The sequence below is a fragment of the Harpia harpyja genome, chromosome 1 (assembly GCF_026419915.1).
Source record: "Harpia harpyja isolate bHarHar1 chromosome 1, bHarHar1 primary haplotype, whole genome shotgun sequence".
NCBI lineage: Eukaryota > Metazoa > Chordata > Aves > Accipitriformes > Accipitridae > Harpia > Harpia harpyja.
Window position 1 is genome coordinate 84,777,206 of NC_068940.1, and position 22,146 is coordinate 84,799,351.

The following is a 22,146-nucleotide window of genomic DNA, read 5'->3' on the forward strand; positions in this document are numbered from 1 at the left end:
TGGATGAGCTGTAGGAGTCAAAGAAGGAGTGGGGCTCTAGAAGGAGCAGCCAGAGGATCTGCCAGCATTTGGGGCACAATCTAGCATGCAGGTTTAAGTTTTCTTTCTAGAAAGCATGGAGGAGATTAGAAGCTCATATCATAGGAAACCTCTAGATCTGTGATGCCACTGAACATGCAAACACCAGATAAGAGTAGAAAAGCAGCCCGGAATAGGTTAAAACTATAATCTCTACCCGATTTTCTCAGACAAAGGATGAACACTGCACTTCTCATGCCTGCCATCCCCTCTGACCCAGAAAAATTGGTTGGCTTCACACAGCCCAGTCATAAACCCCAGGTTTGCCAAGTGGAAGGCTGAAGTGTCGTGTTCTGACACATAGGAATTTGAAAGCCAGATCTGCCAGTTGTTCTTATTTTCATCATAAAGGGTTCTCCCCATTAATAAAAACAGAAAAAATGAACTCTGAGGAAGAAACAAGCATTTATAACATGATCATGGAAGCGTAAATATATATATATATAAAAATACACAAATAAATATCTATTTATATACAACCTAAACGGAAGTCAACTTTTCTCATGAAAACTCATCTGTCAGTTCAAGAAGTAAATGAAAGTTCAGCTCTGCTCTTGATTTGAAGCAAGTGCTGTGAGCCAGGTTTGGTTCACATTTTCAAAATTTATAATACTGTGATGCTTGCCAAAAATCCTTAATTAGATCAGAGGAGCAGCAAAACTGTCAGACGCAATAGCAGAGTACAACGAAGGAATAAAATATTCTGGGGTTAATTGGATAAGTTCATTCAGCCAGTTTTGCCAGGCTACTTTTCTACAATGATTTGCAGACTGATAATGAGGATAGGGTTTTTCTCAGTAATAATAAAACTGATTCCTCAAATACATTTCATTTACAAGACCCCAGAAATTGTTTATAACTAACATAAACCAACAATCAACATCCCACTTCCCACAGCACACATAAATTGTGAACTTCTCATGAACTTAACTGCTTAGACAGTAATTTGGTTATGTCACTTGTATGAGAATTTCATGGCAAGTGCTGCTGGCTGAATGCTGCGGTGAGGCTGAGGCCCAGTGACATCTCTAGTTACACAGACTAGTTGAGCCTTCATGTTTTTATGCACATCTTTTTGGTAATAACCTTAGTCTTTTTCAGTCAATTGTCCACCCTGTAATAGGTTCAGTGCTGTAGGGACATGTCTAGAGCGAGAGCAGGACATTTGATCCCCAGGGTATTTGACGACAGGGAAGACACAAACTTTATGATGCAGGAGGCAAACGCCAGCCTGTGCATTATTTTAAAGAGGCCCTTCCAAACTCTGAGCTGAGTACCAAAAATGCTACACAGCTATTCTGTAAATGACTTGCCTTTTGTTAAGCGCCAGCACAGCTGGTCAGGATGAATTCTGCTAATGTGGTGCTCTACCAAATCATCTCCCAGCCACAGGACAATGCTATTTCTTTACAGAAGAATGAGCACTGAGATATTGCCTTTTGAAAGGAAATAATAGAGAAGTCTTGCCATTTGATCTAAGTTTTGTCTGCTGACACAATAGCTCATACTCACAACCACTGTCAGGAAGTTAACAGGTAATTTAAAATACACCCTATGTAGTTCACCTACTAATGTGACTATTTTATAAAAAAATTTAAAGCCAAAAAGTGTTTTGAACACCTCAGTGTGATTTCAGCAGTTATTTGGGAAGGCTTTATTCTGAAATAAAGAGCAGTGATCTTCTTCTTCCAGAGATCCAAACAGCCTTTCATCATTCAAAATACTTTTATGACAATTAGGGAATAGCACAAATGAGATCAAAGTCACGTCTAGCCCTGCTAAATTCTACAAGCTGAAAAGCAAACTTGAGGAAGTAGGGATATGAGCAGCTGCTTCAGTAGGAGTCAACGTGTAGCTGGAAATGAGCAGAAGGAATCTTCCTTACTGTGTTTCTGTTTTCAGAAGGAGCTCTGGACTTAACACGGTTGACAACACTGCAGCTGTACACTGCTCCAGGGCACCCTTTTCTTTTTGTGGGTGTCAGATGCCCCCAAGCTCTCTTCTCTGGTGACACAATGGAGGACCTTGTGTAGCCATGGTGGAAGCAACATGTGGCCTTTTCTAACTCCAGGCTCTTTCAGCAATTAAATCCTTCTAGGAAACATTTAATTAAGCTAGGCACAGCACTATCAGTGAAAATGGAAAGATTAAATAACAAAAGTAAACAAGTAACTCCTATATTACATACTAATACTCATAAGCCTCATGTTCTTATGAACTGGAAAGGAGAAAAACTGCAAAGGGGTGGTCCCCAAAGAAAATACAAAAGAACAGGGCTGTCCTTTTATATGATGGGATACAGGAAGCACATTACACCCTTTGGCAAACCTTGATACTCTGACCTGCTATTGCAGACAAAACAGTCTCAATCCAGGGAATTTCAACTAATTTATTGCCAGGTAACATAATCTTTTCCTTACTAATTCAGGTATTGAGAAACAAAGAAGACATAGACAATTAAACAAACAACAAAGGAAATCACCATTTGTACCCCTTCCCCAGTTTCAACTTCAATCCAACACTCCTCCTCCCCATTCCTAGTCTCCCCTGGCCTTATTTTCACCATGTTTATCTCAGTCCTTCCCAATCTCTTTGACGAGGAGATAGGCAGTGCAGGAGGTCAGTGTCAGTGCATAATGGTTTCTTTTGCCACTCCCTGTTTCCCTCTCTTTTCCTCCCCTCCTCCTCACTTGTTACTCCTGTGTGGCTCACCCATGGGTGACAGTCCTTCAGGGATGTCCCTGTCCTGGCATGGGTTGCCCACAGCCCACAGTCCCAGAGCTGTACCCCCTCCTTCCATGAGTGCATCTGCCGCTGTGTGCCCAACAGCATCCCTTTCCATGTCTTCTCCGTTTTGTCTCTCCAAAAGTGTCTCCACATTTCTTCTCATGTGTCCCCTTTCTGTGTGTCTTCCTGTGCCTCCTCTCACATCTCCTTCTTGTGTTTTCTTCCATGTGCCCTCACACGTGTCCTTTTGCATCTCCTTTTGTGCCTCTTCACAGGTGTCCTCTGGTGTCTCCTGCCCCAGTGACTAACACCCTTTCCTAAGCATGTCTGTGCAGAGCTGCCGCAGGTTCCCCTGCCTGGCTCCAGGTTTGGTGGGCAGTGGGGTTTTCCACCATTTTGGAGCAATCTGAAATCATCTGCAACTGTCCCAGAGCAGTTCATTGCCTCCTCCCACAGAAGGCACGCCAAACACCTGCACGCAGGATCAAAACAGAAAGCAGGACAAGGGAAGAGGCACTCAGCATCCCAGCGAAGGGTGTGAGAAAGCATCTTGTGCATCAGTTGTCCCTTCCAGGAGGGTTGCAAATATAGTATTAAAACCATTCAATTGCTCAATCTCTCTATCCCCCAGAAAGCAACGAGGGCTACATGACATACAAGTTTTCACATCTTTATGTCTCTCAGCATAAACCACAATCAGTGCAGAATCGCTGATTCCTCTTACAAAGATATTTGTGCTTGATTGCAATAAACCCTTGCCCAGCAAGCACAACAGAGGCTGTTCAGGCTGCTCAGTGGAGCTGCTGTGGTCTGTATGTATCAGGCTGGGACTAAGGTCATACTGTGCAAATTGCTGAAACCAGTGTGTACCTGAATCACAGGAATTAGAGGAGGAAAAAAGGCTGTTAGGTCAGTTTGCGTAGGGGATCTCAACCCAAGGCTGCACACAGATCCACTGCAAGGGAGAGGAGCCTCCCCTACTGCATTTGGTTTATGTGGCCAGGTTTTCATAGCATTGGGGGCTGTGGGGGTGGCCTTTGTGAGAAGACACGAGAAACTGCCTCTGTATTAGACAGACCCAGTCCCAGCTGGCTCCAAAACAGACCCACCGCTGCCCAAAGCTGAGCCCATCAGGAGACTGCTGACATCTTGTTGATAACATATTTCTGAAAGAGTAAAAAATGCTGCACAGCAGCTGTGAGAGAGAGGAGCAAGAAAAAAGTGAAAGAAACCACTCTGCAGACCCCAAGGTCAGTGAAGGAGGGGGAGGAGGTGCTCCAGGTGCCAGAGCAGAGATTGCCCTGCAGCCTGTGGTGAAGACCATGGTGAGGCAGGTTGTCCCCCTGCAGCCCAGGGAGGACCCTGGTGAAGCAGGTGGATGTGCCCTGAAGGAAGCTGCAGCCTGTGGAGACCCCTTGCCAGAGCAGGCTCTTGGCAGGAGCTGTGGCCTGTGGAGAGGAGCCCATGCAGGATCAGGATTTCTGGCAAGACATGTAGCCCATGGGGGACCTATAGAGCAGTTCTTGAAGAAGTGCAGCCCATGGGAAGGACCCACATTGGAGAAGTTCATGAAGGATTGACTGTATGCCAAGGGTGGGACCTCATGTTGGAACAGGGGAAGAGTGTGAGAAGGAAGAAATGGCAGAGATGAAGTGTTATGAACTGACCACTACCCCCATTCCCCACCCTCCTGCACTGCTCAGCGGAGAGGAGGTGGAGGAGTTGGGGGTGAAGTTGAGCCTAGGAAGAAAGGCAGTGGAGAGAAGGTGGTTTTAGTTTTGTTTCTGTTTCTTGCTATCTTTATTTTTATTTGGCAATAAATTAAATTAATCTTCCCCAAGCTGAGTCTGTTTTGCCCATGATGATAATTGGTGAGCAATCTCCCTGTCCTTATCTCGACCAACAAGCTTTCTCATTTTACTTTTTCCCCCTGTCTTGCTGAGGAGGGAGAGTGAGAAAGCAGCTCGGTGGGCACCTAACAGCCAGCCAAGGTCAACCCACCATACCTACACAGCTGTTGCTGCAGAGCACATCCCCACAGAAAGACAAGGGGACTGAAAATTATTAAATTCTTTTGCAAGCAGATACCAGGCTTCAGTCATCTGCCATCTCATCCCCAACCTTGTGCCTGAAATATGAAGAAACCTTCAGGACTGAAATATGGGGAGTGAGGTGGAATATGTGGAGTGAGGTGAAATTTAACAGCATGCAGAACAAGGTCATGCACCAAGACCTAATAGCAAGAATTTCTGAAATAAAGGAGAAGCTTATCCTCCAGCAATAATGGAGAAGGTGAAAGACCTGCACTAGGCAGAGCCAGGGTCACAGTGAGCCCTCAATGCAGAGGGGCTGTGAAATAGAAGCAGTGAGCCCAAGAAGCATTAAGTGAGGTCTTTCTACTGGGAGAGAGACTTATTACTGCCATTGCACAAGAACCAGCTCAATCTCATCAGGAACGTGGAACACAACTGTCATTGCCTGTACGCAAGGGAAACTGAATTCAGTTGCAGTACACACAAAGGAGGGCTGCTAGTATGACCGCGTGAATGGGCAGAGCGGCTTGCAATACAAGGCTGAAAGACCTCAGCAAAAGTGGAGTTCAAAAACAGGACATGTTTTATTTTCTCTGTATGTATATGTGGGAGATAAACAGGAGGGGATTTGGAATGGATGGAGGAAGGATAGCAGGAAGGAAGAAGATATTTAAAATATGGGGTAACGCTGACAGGAGAACAAATGGATATCAACTACCCAGGAATGGAAATTTTTAAAAGTTTTCCATTTCAGAAATGACAAAGCAGCTTTTCTGTAGGAGTAAAAGGTGCAAGAAATGTACATGGGTATGCAAAACTAAGCAGAAGTAGGTTGAAGAGAGACAAAGAATGTACAAGTACTTAACAGAGCACTATAAAGAGCATAAGGATCAATTATTCTCATTTGTCAATGAGGTTGATCAAGAAATACTAATAACTAGATTAAAATGCAGCAGTGAAAATTTATAACTAGAGGAAGAGTTACATAATGGAACAACCTGCCAGTGAAGGTTATAGCATTTCCATCACTGAAGATATTCAAAGCTATTTTAAGAATAATGAAATCCATCTACCAATGATTCAGGCTGATGGACTGAGATGACCCAAGAGGCATCTCTTCTACCACAAATGATTCTATTCTTCTGCAAGCATGCCGATGCTTAGTAGGAGCTGCACTTCAATTAAATGTTTCAGCTCATTACTAAGAAGAAGTCATGTCATAATAAATATTAAGTAGAAAGATAGCTAACTGTTTTTCCCAATTAGTAGAAAATTAATGGTGTTTTAGTTATCTACATTCTGGAACATTTCTATTCATTTTCAGCTAAATCTATTCATGCTGCAGTTCCTCCAAGAAACAATTAATTTCAAAAGCAAATTCAGACTTCTCTCATGTCTAGCATTAGAACAAATTATTATACATCTCTATCTCATATATTATACATGTGTTTAAGAAACAGTAAAAAAATCCCACTGGTTTCATGTAAGACTGCTTTCATATATTCCATTAGTTGTTTGCATGTAAAGTGTGTTAAAATGGGACTTGCACATGTTTTATATTTATTGGAATTGGCACAGCACACACTACTTCTGAATACATAGGCAGTATATCATTCCTAGTGACACAAAGTCCATTTAAGATTATTCTCATTTGTGCTTTTCCTTGTTACTCCTCTGTAACAGTCATGGTTCATCAATAAGTCAGCAATGTGTCTACGTGGACTGCGCACATGGAATTCATGTAATTGTTAGGGGAGGTATTAGAAAGATAATTTATCCACCGAAAATATCAATCAAATATCAGATTTAATGGGGAACATCTAAGAAATCACTGGAAGAATTAGGTTGGTTTTTTCCTGTCCATTTAACAAAAATTACACTAGTACTGCTTAAAAAAAAAAAAAAAGAAGAAGAAGAAAAGAAAAAAATCATGTACTTTGTTTAATTTCTATGGACAGAAATTTTGTAGAACTGACACCAAAGTGGCACAGAGAAACCTTCTCAATATGGTGCCATGGTGTCCTAAAAAGGAGATCAGATCTTTCAGTCTGTCCTGCTTTCAGCTGGGCTAGAGTTAGTCGTCTTCCTAGTAGCTGGTACAGTGCTATGTTTTTGAGTTAGGTATGAGAAGAATGTTGATAACACTGATGTTTTCAGTTGTTGCTAAGTAATGTTTAGTCTAAAGTCAAGGATTTTTCAGCTTCTCATGCCCAGCAAGCAAGAAGGCTGGAGGGGCACAAGAAGTTGGGAGGGGACACAGCTGGACAGCTGACCCGAAGTGTCCAAAGGGATATTCCATACCATGGGATGTCACGTCCAGTATATAAACTGGGGGGAGTGAGGGGTGGAAGGGATTGCTGCTCGGGAACTAACTGGGCATCGGTCGGCGGGTGGTGAGCAATTGCATTGTGCATCCCTTGTATATTCCAATCCTTTTGTTATTACTATTGTCATTTTATTAGTGTTACCATTATCATTATTAATTTTTTCTTTTCTGTTCTATTAAACCATTCTTATCTCAACCCATATGTTTTCCTTTTTTTTTCCTGATTGTCTCCCCCATCCCACTGCGTGGGGGGGGAAGTGAGTGAGCAGCTGCATGGTGCTTAGTTGCTGGCTGGGGTTAAACCACGACACAGTCCCAGCCCTCTGTTGGGAAATTTGAAGAAAGAGAATCCATTTCTAGAGGTAAAGATGCTGGTCAAAAAGAACCTTTCTGCTGAAAGGAAAAAGTTGGGAGAGGAGTAGGATGCTAAAAGCAGGTCCAGCTAAAGTTGTATATTGTGGCCTGCTGAGGTAGCTGGTCTAAAGGATCAGGGTGTTATCAGTTATTTTGTGTAATTTAAAAGTGCTGCATTATATAGGTCTCTCTGTTATTCATGGGATATTTCTAGCACATATGGAGCAGCTCGGAGGGTGCAGTGAACTTTCCTTTACTTCGGTCCTGCACACTAGAGCTCAACCAAGATTATCATAACCCAAGATCCAATATTAAAAAACATTGTTTATATGTATTTTTGCCTGTACAGTTATAGCCTTACACAGATCACAGCTGATAGAAGTAGCTCTTACACTTTCCATTACTTTTCCCATTATCCAGTCAGGAAAAAAGAAGAGGAGTCTTCACACTATACAGAACAAGTAGAAAAGTGACTTTATATGGATCAGTGAAGATGGCAACAAGTGCCACATAGCCATGTTATCAAACACTCTCCATGGAGGCACATGTTGTTCTCACACATGAATCTTGTATGTGGCTCCTTGCATCTGAAAAGTCATCCACTCTCAGCTGACTTATTGTAATGTATCTGGGAAACTGCTTATGGTGTGCTAACAGTTATTATACGGCAGTTGAATGAAGCAGGTGTAGAAAAAATATTAGCACAAAATTTCAGTACAAAACTCCTAACTTTTTTGGTTTTTTGAAAACAAAAAAATACGGAAAGTGAAAAGGTGGCCACTAAAGCACTTGCAAAAGGATCCTTCAGAGTTATCCAGAGTATTATCTAAAAAACATCATAACATGGCAGAATACATGAAAAAAGTGTTTCATACAGTAGTACATGTTAGTTCTCACATATTTTATCTCACATTTTGATTTCAGCAAATAAAATGTCCTTAGCTTGATTTTGCCATTTTGTCTAGAAAATGTCATCAGGAAATTATAAACAATATTAAAGAGTTAAAGTTTAGAGAGTGGACATGGTTCTTTTTAGTGAAGGATACTGTGTACTGAATAGTCACTACCTCGTATGTTAGTGCTTTAGCAGTCCCATATTAGAAAAAGAAGATGAGGATCTACTGTTCTGCTTTCAAATCCTGGATCTCTTGATTTCTTAAAACTTGCAGAATATGTTATGCCTATTCCTATGCCAAATGCAGCAGTAGAAAGAATTTTTTTTCTGTGTAAACAGACTGGCAGACTGAAAAAAATAGGAGCTTCAAAATAGTTATGTTGAATTATGCATGCAAAAAGTTTTATAAATTATTTTTAAAGATGTATTGGTATTTAGCAAAGCTGCTCATAAGTACCATTTGAAATAGTGCATTTAAGCTAACAATAATTGAATTGCGTATCAGAAGGCAGTTGCAACATCCACCTAAGGAAAAAATGCATCGTGTACATAACAAAAGGGTGTTCTTCTCCAGTATGTCTTAATATAAACTACATTTGTTATTTGTCTGTCCCTTTTTTCCATCTAAGACGTACTGTCACCCTAATCCAGGGGAAATTTTGAAGCAGATCTGTAATTTGATCTTTGTCTCTTTATTGCCAATACATTGAGTAAGGTTTGCTGATAGACTTGTCCACTATGAGCACCTGCATCCTAACTCTCTGCTGAATCTGCTGTTTTTCCAAAGCAGCAATAGACTGGGACTGGGTAGGCCAAATGAGGGGGGAGGGAATAACACTGCCTCTGTTCCTGCTTAACCCTGCCATGCGGAGGTGCGTCTGCAGGTACATGAGTGCATATGGATGCACAGAGCTCTAAAGCATGTAATGGAGAATGGCAGAGGAAAAAGAGCCCTGTGGTTTAGGATATGGATTTTCAATTTTGGACATGCATTTCTGTGATTGAGAGTGGGAGGTCTTTCTGCAGTGCTGGATGTCAGAAGGGATGATTTTGGACCCGAGGAGAGAGTACAAGATGTGGAGAGGACAGATTCTCCAGTTTGAGTGTCTCAGTACCGCACAAAGTGAGGCAAAGTTGCAGGATCCAGAAGTGGCCCCGAGATGTCAACAAGATTGATCAGGTTGTCAGTGAGGAATGAAGATGGCTACATGGGATTGTAGCCATGTCTCACAGACAGTTCATATGAGAAGATAGTATAAGTAAGCATGAGGAACCCTAGAAAAAAGCGAAGAGGTCACAAAGGTGTTATTACTGTTGGGTAATCTGCCTCAAGGCTGAAGTGCTTTTCAGCTTGAAATGAAGAGGGATGTCATGTTTCTTCTCATGTCTTCTAAAGTTCCTTCATTACCAACCAAAAACACTTGGTGACATTGTTTAAATCAATGTCCTAGTTTTTCATCCCTTAAAAATTATCAAACTGGAAATGATGTATAGAAATAAGGCAAATCAACCTGTAACCTCATAGGTACTCATGCTGGTACAGCCTTTTGCATATTTCAACATCACAAGTGTTGGGAAAAAAATACTCACCAGTTACAAGCAACTGAATTGAGTGATGAGACCTAAAGGAATGTTTTTTACCTTTTGCCCTCTTTGCAGCCAGCATAAGGGAAGGATATGGCTAACATTAAGATCTTCTTTCAAAAAAAGTGTATTAAAAATTATTTTCAGTACTTACTTAGAGACCAACACACTTGCTTAGTTTTCAGCGAATTAGGTACATGAAATCCCCTTTTATTTCAGTCCAAGCCATGGGTGTTTTAAATCTTTTCAAGTAAAGAACAACAAAAACCTCACTGAGTTATGGAGAAACAACTATATAGCTAGCATGCACTCAGGTAAGACCAAAATATATTACAATGGCAGTATCCACATTAGTTATACTGGACTGGAAGAGGTCTGAGGCAAAACTACCATGGTAACAGAGATAAAACAGCCACTTCACTTTGCTTGTGAGCTCAGCTACTGACAGAGTGAGGTTTTTCTTTCTTTAATCAAAGAAGACCTCTCAAGGAAGAGAACTGGCAGGCTGTTGTTCCCTAGAATTAGTGTAAAAAATAATAAGCTCTTTGGGGCAGAGACTTCCAATGACGATTTTATTCTTGATTTTTCTTTCAAAAGGACAGTGATTCACCTCCCCGGATAAAAAATACAGTTTAAACCTCTAGAAATAATGACAAATTATTACAAACAAGATGTCTCCAAAACCACTCAATTTGATTTTAAAAAAGCCCCTTGACAGAAAAAATTATACTGAGAAAAATTAAAATAATTAAGCCTTCAATTAAAACACTTTAACTCCAAGTTAGAAACAAGACCATTCTACCTTCTTAAGAGGAATTTGTAATTATTGGTTGCTTTTTGACTGCAAATTTGGTTTATGCCTGGACCATTGGTGTGTTGTGATCAGTCAATAATAGCATGTAATGTTATGCCCCAAAAGCATATGACCTAACAGCACTGTGCAATACTTTCCCTGGTGGGCGTATCCAGGCTAATTCAAGCAATGGCCTAGCTCCATGTGCCTGCCTAATACAACCTCCTTCTCAGGGTTGTCAACTTCACAGGAAAATGATGTGAGGAGAGCACTGAATTAGCAGCACTGTCCATCTTCTTGTACCCAAGGTAGCTCAGTTACAGCTTCCTTGGGTATCTTTCTGCTGCGTCACACTGTACAGATACAGCATCAACATAAAGCCATAGACAGGAAAGGAATAAAAGTTGATGGAGTAGCACCAGAAATGACAAGGCAATCAGTGCTGGTTAGCATGTCAGCAAGAATCAATAGGTGACTAGCCCATCTATTAACAAATTGTGGGCAGGGGAATAAAAAATTATTTATTCTTTCAATGAAGAACAGAAGACAGCGATGAGGTAGCTTTGCAAATGAATTCTTCTGCCAAAATGTGAGAGGCAGAATGGAAGAAAGCATATATCTAATGAGTGAGGTAAGAGGGGCTGCTATCAAAGCTCTTGGAACAACAACAGCAAAATGAACGCGTGTTTGTTGCAGTAGAGAGGGATGAGCACATGGAAGGATATAAACAGGGGTACAGTGATCAAGCAAGAAGCAAAATTATCTTTCAACAACATTTTGGATGAAAACAGGGCAGGATCAGGAGTCTTTGGCTCCTGTTTTTTCCTGTTTATGAGCTTTTTTAGAACGGGAGAATCTGTTGCAAGGGCAAAAAAGTCATAAGAGAAAGAGAATGTAAAGAGAAAATCAAAACACAAGGAAAGGAATATGTCACTGGAGAAAGTGGATGAGTTAGAGGCATGAATGAAAAACTGCATCTGTAAGACAGAGAGTGAGTGAGAGTGGCGGTAAAGGAAGAAGGAAGAGGAGGTGAGCTGATGGGAAGAACAAGGTTACATTCTATCTTGTAGGTTGCATCTTTTGACAAATCAGCATGATCCTAAACAGAGAATAAGTGAATAAAGTGAGTAACTGAAATTCTATCACAAAAATGAGTCCTTTTTCAGCTCATTACTACATATAATGTGGTAGATCTCAAAATGTAATCTGTAGTGGTATACATGATATAAAACAAATAGCAGAAAGGGATCTTACCTACCAAAGAGGTCACAGAATACAGGAATTTTTACAACAGATGTTTAAAGCAGACAAAGGAAAAATAGTATAGCAACAGTTAGCTTGATAAGGTGCTCACTGAGATAATACTGTCTTCAACAATGAACTGAATAAGAATCTCTCAGCATCAGGAAAATCCTAGTAAAGATCATTTTTCTGACAAGGTTAATGGGGCAGAAAAAAGGACCACTACAGACAAAAGAAAATACCAAAATGCTAAATAAATTTTCCTAGCAGCCCTAGTGAATTTGGCAACCTCAGAAATATTACAATGAAAGCTAAGCTGTATCTTTTATTTTCCAGATGTTGGTTAATTTTCTTGAAACACGTGATGCCAGCATCCTAAGAATAAGCAGTACATGGTGGGGACTGACCAGCATACCTGCACTTCTCTTGGCTTTGAGGGGCAATATTACTTCCTTTCCTAAGTGCTGGAAAAATACAGATTCACTGGTCAGGGGATTTTGCAGTGGGAGCAGCAGCAGAGACACCTGCCATCTTTCTGAAGGCATTTCTAGAGTTTTCAGCAAACAGGAGGAATAAGAGCAGGGCAGCATGTAGGAGGTGTCAGGTTTTAACTGGGAGGCCTGCATCTAGCTTCTGTAAGAGACAGCTGTAGCATTCTTGCAAATCCTCCATTTCCTTCAACAGAACAGAAAAAAAAAAGGAATGCTATAAACGTCCTTCATTATTTCTTTTAAATGAAATAATTTACATCTGGCACATCTATATATTCTGTGCTATTTTTCCCTCTCTCATACACACAAATCTTCTTATTTTGCATCACAAGAGCCCTCTACATGGGCTGCCTACACTGGTCTAGTGTAAATAGTTGAGTTGCAGAGAGGAATGGTTATTATGGCACATACTTGCACATCCAGTATGCATTCAGGGCTGCAGTTGGCTCATGACCTTACTGAATAGCGATGTAACCCTTTAGTTAGGTTTAGTGAGCTCTGTATCAGAATTACAGAGAGGGGTTTGGCAGAGGAACAGCAAGACCTGCTGAGACCACTGATATAACGGGCAAGTGCTTTATCAAAGCAGTTACTTCAACAGGAGTCTCAGAAGTTTTTTTCTGTTAAGACACATAATGCTTTCCTGACCTAAGGGAAAAATAATCTATTACATGGTTCAGAAATAAGTTTAAAGATTTTTTTCCCTTCATGTCTCAGTAGAAAACCAAGAACACGATGACACTTTTAGCCTAATTACAAAACGTTTCATTTTTTTCTCATGCAACCTTGCAGAAACCTTAACAAGAATTCCCAGTAATATTTTCCTGCTCATTTTCTAAGCCCTCAAATTAGGCATTTGTCCTTTAACTTTTCTAACTTCTTTTCTCTTTCAGCTTGTTAGGAAAGGAATCTAATTGTTCTCCTAGACTTTAAATGACTAAAAGAAAGATTATCTGCCAGGTAATTTTGATGCATAAAGTGGTTTTACTTTGACCCTATGCAGTCAGTGCCTTTACAAGACATACAGTGAAGACTGGCACTACACACTGAAAGCTTTGGGGAGTAAGGATTCTAAATGGTGTCTAGTTATAGAGCACAACTGATGGGGGCCCTTCACTGGCAACACTTAGTGGCACCAGTGTACGTCTACTGGAATCCATCTCATTGTGTCAAACGGCCTCATAACCCACCAGAGACAAGGATGATTGTGGGACAGTCTGAGCTGCCATTAGAGAAATCTTCCTCTGGATGCATCGGTTCCACTTAAAGTGATTATACCAACTGTAAACAATAACAGTAATAATGCATTCTCCTTGGGTATAGTTTCCATTTTAAGTACAGAGAAAAAATATATCCGTAAGTGCTTAAAAAAATGATGGACTGCTTTAAATTTAAGTTCTTTTGAGTTTTTGTTAATGCCCCATGTTCCTCATTAAGAAATGCTCCATCTATCAGAGACCACACAGGAAACTCAGGAAGCGAGAACTGGGAGCTGTGTTCCCAGGGTAGGCTCCAGCAGCCCTTGCCTCCCAGGGAGAGGGGAAGGATGTTTGTCCCCATCCACATGGCCTCGCCAGCTGCCAGCCCTGCATCTAACATTTCACTTTATTTACAGGTACTCCTGGATCCTGGTTTATAACAGCTGTAGTTTGTTTAGCCAGTTTGTGGCTCCAAAAAAGCCTAAACCACTGCCCAATTTGAAAACAGAGAAGGAACTATAAAGTCTCTATTAAACCTAAGCTAGTCTTCAGTGTGTCAGAACTGATTTGCTACAAGCTTTTCTAGGGCTATTGTATCATTTATGGAAGGGTTACTGAAAGAATCCCCAAACCCTGAGAAAATGAAATATATGACAGTGTAATTTTTCAGCATACCTGTGTACACTGCGGGTCATATTCTGATCGGTGAGGTGAATTTGGAGCTAAATTCAATTCACTGATTTCACTGGCACAACTACCCGCAGGTAATACAGATGCAGAGATGACAAGAAATGTGCCTCGTTTGTCAGCAACAGCCTCTAAAATGCTAAACACACATACAAATAAACTTGTGTTTATAACAGCCTGCTCTGCATCAGCTTAACTCCTTCAAAGTCAGTGGTGCCGTGCTGGCTTCCTCTGGCCCGAGGAGGTCCGTGGCTACTCAGCGCTGCAGCATGCAAGCCCCAAACTGTTGACATCAAACACTCAGAATCAGAGGTCACCTTGAAACTGCGATTCTTCTGATTGATAGTTTATTTAACTTGGGTTTATTCAAAGCTTTATTCTTACTCTTTCTCTTACCCTTCTTATTCTTAAATCAAGATGTATGACTGAAGATGATCTTATGAACTTGCCAGATAGGATCATGTACAAGCACAAGGAAAAGTCTAAGAAGCCTTTATATGTTATGTGCTTAAATGTGCCCAGATAGTTAGACCAAGTTCAGGCAGTGAGTCGTGACTCCCAGCCAGTTAAGCTGTATTACAAATGTGGAAACAGTTTTTACCTGCTGTGTGTAGTTACTGTCCTTCCATTTAAATAAACTTAAAGTGAGATCACTAATTGTTTTAATTGCTCCCTAAGAGTTGTCATTTACTATTTTTGCCTACTAGAGAAAACATGTATGCATCAAAACAAAACAAACTATATAAGGTATAGAAGATTTTCAGGCACATTATTTTGTTTCAAACAATTCAACTTTGGTTCCTATGGAAACACCAGCCTAAATATTTCAGTGGGATTGCTAAAGTCAGACTGTAGCTGAGTTTGCTGGACGAGCTTTGCAAATGTTGTGGAGCTTGGGGTTTTGTTTGTTTCTAAATGGCACCTCCAGGCCTCCAGATTTCTTCGTCTCCTGATCTGCTTTAAATAAGTGAGTTTGTATAGCCTTACACTATCTGACAGTCTGCAGCTCTGATATATGGAGCCTGAAATGTGAAATAATCAACCAAAAGTTAACTTTTTACTTTAAAAAACCAAAGCAATTAATAATAATTTAAAAGTTTCTCAGAGATCTACATATATTTTTAGTATAACATCATTCAAATAAAGGCAAGACTATATTCCAAGGAGTGTAGTCATACTTTCTGGATAACAGATCACAGACGTACAAAAAGTACTCAAGTCCTGGATAATGACAATCACTTGGCTACAAGCAATATAGCTGATGAAGACACCTTCCATTTTCAAGTATGTTTTCAAGCCCATGGTCCACTCCATAGTATATGTTTCTGGTTATTTTTAAAAATTTCACAGATTTCTTAGCTAGACCTGTGTCCAAACTTTCAGACCATGAGTTGCATGAGGAATTCTTATCCGTGTAGAGTGAGCCATTACTCGCAGGGTCATAGGGCCGTGAAGTACCTCAGGAAGACATCTTGTCTGTTCCTGGACACTCCTGCGGGATCTGCTACATGTAGGTTGTTCCCAACATACATGGGTCGAGCCTGTGCTTGAAGGTTTTCCCTGAGAGAGACACCACAGTGTCCTTGGAAAGGCTCTTCTGCTGGTCCACCTTTCTTACTCTTGGAAAATTCTCTGAAAATGTTTAACCTGAATGTCACGTACTACAATACAAACCTTCTCAATCATAGAGAAGTTGAGTTTTCTTAGGTGATCTGATTATAAACTAATTAAAATAAACTCAAATGCCAAGGAGAATCAGAGGAACAGCAATAGGTGAAGCAACCCCAGCAGCCTAATCAGGGAAAACAGAGCACCCCAAATTAGCTACTCCAAAGCCATCTAGGGAGGCTGAGGAGACCACTCACTGTCCATGGAGTGAAGCCGACTGAGATGGGACAAGGAGATCTCTCTCCCCAGTCATGCCATGCAAGCTAAGGGGTGGTTGCACACAGGGATGAGGAATTTATTGTGGGATGTGGGGGAAGAGAATTTGGGGATAAAAGACAAAACTTACTATGGGATCTTTTAAGGGGACTGTGGAAATGTGCAAGACTTCCTATGGGATGTTTAGAGGAAGGACCAAAGGTGGGGAAAGGGAAGGATGTGGGTTAATAAGGGAAGAACAAAAGTGGAAAGAGAAAAGAGCATAAAAGGGGTCAATCATGTAAACAGGCTGCTGGTCAATTCACTTGTCTGACTGAGCCTTGTGCTTCACCATAGCAGTCTATCCTGTTTTCTCATTTAATCCTATTTCTATCTTCTATGTGGGTGCACACCCTGTTCTTTGTGTGCATGTGTGTGTGAATGCCAGGAATTTTCGAGTCAGAGCAGCCGATGGGTAGGATGAGAGGTCTGAGTGCCAGCAAGTGGAGAGGGACCACAAACCTCGGGGACTCAGGAGCTCAGGGCCAGCACCCAGGAAGGACCAGGGGGTCAAGGTGCCAGTGCCTGCCCAGACCAAGTGTCTACAAACAGCTACTGGAGAGACCCACATGTTGCGTGTCTGTGTGTGTGTACATGCAGTTAGCAGCCATCAGTCCTGCTGGAGAGGAGGAGCAGGATGGAGCCATCCACGTTGCATTGTGTGGGTACTCCTAAGGACATGTGTCCCTCTTACTATGCCAATTTGTGTGGCAGGCTGTGTATGTAGTATGTGTGTGCGTGTGTTTATATATGTTCACTCTTAGCCTTGACTGTATGACCTAACAGCTGGGACAGAAGAAATCCCTTAGGTCCCAAGGCCCACCAAATTTGGCTACCCCTAAAAAGTCTGCCCATCAAGACCAGCATAGATGTACCATACATGCTTTTCAATGGCCAGATTTACACATATCTACCAAAAAATGTATATATATTAAGTTAACCATTGGCTGGATATAAACTGAAACCATCTTTCATTATTTTTTAGCAGTTTTAGCCTATGTGAAAATATTGAGAATCAGAAAATACATAGGAACTTTAACAGCACTAAAACAAAAATTAATCTAATAGCTGTGTGTCACAATGTATAAGTCCAGGAAATGAAATCAGCCAGGGACAGATAGTTATCCAAAAGCATATTCAGTTATCCTCTAGCTGTCAGTCATCCACTAAGTCCCAGGTTTATTTATTCTTATTAGTTTGCCTAAATTTGTCATTGATGGATGCCATGCACTTGTCATTTGAAAGAGCTGATAGCCTTGAAAATGTGTACATTGAGCATTTCCAGAGCAGAGGAATAGCTAAACTGCTCTAAAGGATAAAAGTCCTAGGAGAAAATGACATAAAGCTTCAGGAACAGATAAAAAAGTAAGAAAACCAGATAGGGTACAACCAATTTTAGAATTCTTGTGGTTTTTCTTTTTATCATTGTATCAGAATTTGTTCCTATCTAGTGTCCACTTTAAGAGGTATATATTTGTCAACAAGTTTAGAGAGAAGACTACCGAGACGTCTGATTGAATGTAATGTGTTTGTCAAAACAAGACAATTGCTTAACAAGAACTATCTAGATATCTCAGCATCAGGAGACCAGAGACTTTAGAAAGTACAGAGGAGGCTGCTAACTGTAAAATCAACTGCTGGTCTTCAGCTCTTACCTGAGATATGTGTGTGGGTGCGCACAGCTGTGTGTGGGAGTGTCTCACAAATGCTACTAATAATCCTTGGGCTTCTAAGCACTCTCAAATCAACAAAGCATGGAGAGATACCCTCACTTTGTTTTGTGGAGATTAAAACCACACAAAGACAAATGAATGTACGTATGAAAACAAATCCCCAGCGACTGAAGCAAAGTAATACTGTTCGTATGTTTCTAGCACAGAACTTTGAAATAGAAGGGCCTCTGAATCAGAATCATATTCTTAAAATACGCCTTCATTAACTACCAGCTGAGAAAGTGTAGTATGGCTTCTGTCGTCCTGGCTGAAGTGAAGGTCCTTTCTTCAGTCCTTTTGGGTTATATTCTTGGTCTAATACACCTGGACTTCAAGAGAATCATCCTCTTGAGGAACACTTTGAGTAATATTCTGTCTGCTTTGAAGCCAATGGCAATTTTGCAATTGCCTTCAGTGGAGCTAGGCGCACACCTAAATAGGACTCAGCTAAAGCACAGGATTTGTTAATGGATGGTATAAGCATCTGAAAAGTCTTTTCTTCATATGCCTTGGAAAGGACAAAACCCAGGGAACAATATTTTGACTTTCAGGTGGCCTGCATTGTCTCCCATATACCATTATAAAGTCTACGCTGCTTACTGAAATGCATTTAAAGGATTTATTGAGAAGCTGCAAGGGAAAATGTCTATATGCACAGAAATTACTAAAATTCTTCCTTTGTCTCGACCCAATGTGAAAAAACAACATACAATACAATGAGATGTAACTAATATAAAATACTGCACCTGTGGAGGTGATCTTCGCATTGATAGTTACTGCTTCTCTGATATTTTATAATTTTTTTAGACTTTAAACTAGCCATTGCTTACCATCACACACTGCAATCTTCAAGTATTTATAGAAGTTACTAGCAACATTAATCAATGAATCAACTAATTTCTTCACTAGAAATAAGGCTACACAACGGTAAATGAGAGTTCATTATATAGTAACCCAGCAACAATTTTGTTATCCAGGTGATGAACAAAGTATATAAATTAAAAAAATTGAAAATGTTTATGATAGATTGAGACAGTATAAAAATTGCCACAAGCCTGATACTGTGTGTGTGAATATGGAATAGAAGAATGCAGCAGCTAATGAGATAAAGCTTTGTCAGAAAGACATCTGTGTGACTTTTCTCATATGTGTTTGTCTTCCAGCAACTGATATTGTCTGAACATTTTTTAGCTTTACACGTTCTCCTACATATGCACACATACTTGCTACTCATCAGGCAATTTCTTCCCCTCTTAGACCTATATGGCCAGAGCCCAATGATTTATATATACTTTTTTACCATTTTATTTATACAAACACATACAGACACCCAAAATGATATATTCCCAGTAAGTATGAAACTACCTTTATTGTTATCTTTATGCCACGGTGTCCCTCAATATAAAGTGCAGAGTACTTTATGCCAAACCTCGTGTTACCTCAAAATTACCTGCTGCCTACAGGGACACCAGATAAATGTAGCATTTGCCATGATGTTTAATGTAAACTCTGATTGTCAGTGTATGTGTTTGTACACAACAAGTTTTCTAACCTGTAGACAGGGCTGATCACATCCTGACAGAAAGGAGGTAACATTACCTCCACAATGGGCAAACAACTTGTTTATAGTGGGGTTAAGTACTTGGCCAGACACCACTTCAGTTCCTTTACTATATGGCCACCACCAGATTTTTCTACCTTGCAGAGTCCAAAGGTCTAAGCAGTCTAAAACCAGTCAGCAATGCTTTGGGAGTAGTATTAAAATTTGAGTTATTAATTAAGTGCTAGATTTTAAGAACTAAATACCAAACCTATCAAATCCCAAAGGGGAATTGATCTGAATTTGAGTAGACACCCAAGGAGAAAGTGAGCATGCATTGCTCCACTTGTCCAAAATCCCAGTTCTCCTCAGTGAAAACAGTGCCAGCAATGAGGATCAGGTCTAACAATTGGATCTCAGATTAAATATCTGCTCAAGATCTTTTCAGCTCCTTACCTGGGCAAAACAGCAGAAAACCTTTTATGGCTGACCTGCAATGTAGGATTTTCTGCCAGGTATGATCCTCTTTCATTTGTATGCAATTGTATATACAGAAGTGAGCTGTATTGTTAGTATTTGGACTGCTGTAAAAGTGTTAGGTCTTTTACCTTAGAAATTTTGGGTGTTAAGATGGCAATACACTGGCATACCATTCACTGTGGAATAGAGATCTGTAAACAGATCTGGTACACTCCCACGTAACCAGCAATTTAATATAAGATCAAGTATCCCTATGAATTAGCAGGCTGCTCCTTCATTAAACTGCACCAGCCAGCCCAGGATCTTGAAATACGAGGTACTGATTTGAAGGTGATGTCTTTTAGTGGTAAGCATTAGCCAGAGCCCCCTGACACAGACGTGCAGTGGGAGAAATTATTTGCCTCTTGAAGGTTTCCTATGAGTTTGTAATATTCCAGTACGATAGAAAAGTCTGTAACTTATGTAAAAGTATGATGAGTTGCTGAAGCAAAAACCTTTCACCTACAGACAGTCTGTTAAACACCTACACTTTTCCTGTAGAGTATTAGTGGACTCCTGTAGCTGTTGATTGAAGAGAAAAATGTGGAGCAATTTTTTCTTTGACAGAAAGCTTTCAACATCAGTAATTGTGAAATGTTGCTGTCCAAATCTGTAACAACTTGGCTTTGCTGGGGCTGCCAAGTGCTGCAAATATCTACCTGCCTAAAAAGTAAAGGGACAGAAATAAAAGAAATATGCCTTCAAGATCTTGATCCTCCCTGTGTTGCCACTCACCCTGCCTTATATAATCTGATGGTGAGCTTTAAAGTATGCTAAAGGCAGGTCCTGATTTAATTCAGAACCTAAGATCCCTTCAGGTACCATTCTTGGATTGACAAATGTGTCCTTCTGTCATTTCTGAGATTGTTTCTAATGTAAACCTCCTGCTGCAGTCCCCCGATATAAGTGCTAACTGATTCATTTTCATATGATTCCTCAGAAGAATGAGTAGGTTAGGCAGTGGGAAGGCTGTTAGATGAGGAGATAAACATTTTCTGGATATTAAGCAAAAACATCTACATAAATGTTTGCCGTAATGCACTGTTTATTATTGTCAAAATAATGGTAAGAGTCAGAGAATTTACTAATTCTTCAACAGCAATTCTGCTCTATGCCAATGTTTAGCTTTTTAATATAAAATTGTAAATACAACTTGCATTAACCCAGCAAGTTAAAAGTAAATTGTATAAAAACACATGAAAATGAGAGCACCCAGTGTGTAACGGAGACTCCCAACAGACTAGCAAACATGATATTTCATACTCCTGAAAAAACAGATCAGAAACAAGAAGGGATCAACAATTTGTCAAAACATAGGTAAGGTGTCTCTGTGGACCATTCCAGGGCACTTGAGTGAGCCACAAAAGTAGGAAAAGTTAATGCTTCACCATCAAAAACACTGGGGTTCACCAAAGGTAAACTTCTTTCCACAGGCACAGTTCAAAGCGCTTACCGTTTTTGTTGGATCCAAACTGGAAAGTGCAGCCCCTGTCTGAGATGGCAAGAATTTGGTTCTAAAAGATACATTCAAAAAATCCGACAGCACATTCGCTGCACGCTTACTTAAAATACATATCAAATCCATGTTGACTCTTTCCTGAGGCTTTGGGATTTTTTTTTACAGGTAGAGCAGCCATATTCAGTTCAGATAATAAATAAAGTTGTTTCCACTGAAGTTTAAGTTGGAGGATCCCACAGAGAAATAACACAAACTTCTGAAACATCAGCAAGTCCTAAAATTCTGTAAGTGACAGGATTTGCCAGTATATTTGGGAGCCTTGTTCTTGATTCTGACCACCTCCATCCAACCAAGGTCACAGCACCATGCCGTGAGAATGGACCTGCTGAACTCCACTCAGCCTTTCAAAGACACTGCGACCTTTCAAATGTGATGCTATTTATCACCAAAAAAAAGATTCGAAGTCATAAAAATCTGGGGTTTGCTTGGCATATTATTCCAGTTAAAGAAATGAGAGTTTGGCTCAAAATCTCTACGAGGTAAAATAATGATGAATACACAAACGATCTTGCACAGATATCCTA